The sequence below is a fragment of the Macaca nemestrina genome, chromosome 5 (assembly GCF_043159975.1).
Source record: "Macaca nemestrina isolate mMacNem1 chromosome 5, mMacNem.hap1, whole genome shotgun sequence".
In the NCBI taxonomy this organism is placed as follows: Eukaryota; Metazoa; Chordata; class Mammalia; order Primates; family Cercopithecidae; genus Macaca; species Macaca nemestrina.
In genome coordinates this window covers 170,605,099-170,607,319 of record NC_092129.1, presented here as the reverse complement: position 1 = coordinate 170,607,319, position 2,221 = coordinate 170,605,099, and the positions used below count along the sequence as shown (strand labels likewise).

The 2,221-nt window shown below is 42.2% G+C and overlaps 1 pseudogene; it reads left to right on the top strand.

Annotated features, from left to right (window-relative positions):
* Positions 1 to 806: 806 nt before the first annotated feature.
* On the top strand, positions 807 to 2,021 carry LOC105482447 (small ribosomal subunit protein eS4, X isoform-like; annotated as a pseudogene).
* The last annotated feature ends 200 nt before the right edge of the window (positions 2,022 to 2,221 follow it).

The window sequence follows — 2,221 nt, the reverse complement described above, 5'->3', positions numbered from 1 at the left end:
ATCTCCAAATATAGTCATGTTAGAGGTTAGGACTTTAACATATGAATTTAGCAGGGACACAATTCAGTCCATAGCGTGTATCAGCCATATGCCATGTATGGACCTTGTTTGAATCCTGCTTGCAAGAAACCAACTGTAAAAAGACATTTATGGGACAATAGGGAAATTGTCTTTGTTGTTGTTGTGGTGGTGGTGGTTGTTTGAGATAGGATCTCATCTGTCACCCAGGCTGAAGGGCTGTCTCACAGCAGTCTCAAACTCCTGGGCTCAAGTGATCCTCCTACCTCAGCTTCCCAAGTTGCTGGAATTATAGGTACACACCATCAGGCCTGGCTAATTTCTTTCTTTCTTTTTCTTTGTAGAGAGGGGGTTTCCCTGTGTTGCCAAGGCTAGTCTAAAACTGTTGGGCTCAAGTGGTTCTCCTGCCTTGGCCTCCCAAAGTGCTGGTGTTACAGTTGTGAGCCACTACACCTAACCTCATCAGGGAAATGGTAACGTCCCACCTATTGGATACTATATGATACTAAGGAATCATTAATTTTTTGTAGATGTAACAAAAATGTTGTGGTTGCTTTCTTAAAATTCTTTATCTTTTAGAGATACATACAAAAGTATTTACCTTTGAAATTATATAAAGCCTGGGATTTGTTTTAAAATAACATATTAGGGGTAGGAGTAGAGGTTGGAAAGGAGATATAGATGAAACCAGATCATCCATATATCAATAACTAGTGAAGGCCAGGCACTGTGTCTTACGTCTGTAATCCCAGCACTTTGGGAGGCAGAGGTGAGAGGATCACTTGAGACCAGGAATTCAAGACCAGCCTGGTCAACAAAGTGATATCCAATCTCTAAAAAAGATATAAAAACTTAGCTGGGGATGGTGGCTCAGACGTGTAGTCCCAGCTACTTAGGAGGCTGAGCTGGAGGGATTGCTTGAGCCCTGAGAAGTCAAGGCTGCAGTGGGCTGTGATTGCACCACTGCACTCTAGCCTGGGCAACAGAATGAGAACCTGTCTCAAAAAAAAAAAAAAAAAAAAAGAATTTCTACATGCACCGGAAGACTGAGGTCATCTTTCCTTGCCTAACGCAGCCATGGCTCATGGTCCCAAGAAGCATCTGAAGTGGGTAGCAGCTCCAAAGCATTGGATACTGGATAAATTGACCGATGTGTTTGCTCATCGTCCATCCGCCGGTCCACACAAGTTGAGAGAGTGTCTCCCCCTCATCATTTTCCTAAGGAACAGACTTAAGTATCCCCTGACAGGAGGTGAAGAAGATTTGCATGCAGCAGTTCATTAAGATCGCTGGCAAGGTCCGAAATGATACAACCTACCCTGCTGGATTCATGGATGTCATCAGCATTGACAAGATGGGAGAGAATTTTTGTCTGATGTATGACACCAAGGGTTGCTTTGCTGAACATTGTATTACACCTGAGGAAGCCAAGTACAAGTTGTGCGAAGTGAGAAAAATGTTTGTGGGCACAAAAGGAATCCCTCATCTGGTGACTCATGATACTCGTACCATCTGCTACCCTGATCCCTTCATCAAGGTGAATGATACCATTCAGATTGATTTGGAGACCTGGCAAGATTACTTGATTTCATCAAGTTACACTGGTAACCTGTGTATGGTGACTGAAGGTGCTAACCTGGGAAGAATTGGTGTGATCACCAAGAGGGAGAGGCACCCTGGATCTTTTGACGTGGTTCACGTGAAAGATGCCAATGGCCACAGCTTTGCCACTCGACTTTCCAACATTTTTGTTATTGGCAAGGGCAAAAAACCATGGATTTCTCTTCCCTGAGGAAAGGGTATCCACCTCACCATTGCTGAAGAGATAGACAAAAGACTGGTGGCCAAACAGAGCAGTGGGTGAAGTGGTCCCCGGGTGACATGTTAGATCTTTGTACGTAATTAAAAATAATGTGGCATGATTAATAGAAAAAACAAAACAATTGAAACTGGGTTATGGGCACTTGGGGCTCTACTTCTCTATTCTTTCTGCATTTGTGTATGTTTGAAATTTTTCATTATAATAAAAAATCTTTTTAATGCAAGAAGGAGTGGAAGGGAAAAATACTCAAGAAGTATTTCGACCATACACAATATGTAGCTCTGTGTAGATCTTGTTAAACGCTGACTCAAACACACCAATTGATAAAAAGACTTTTTGAACAAATGTAACAAATTGACCATGATCTGTGTTAGATGATAT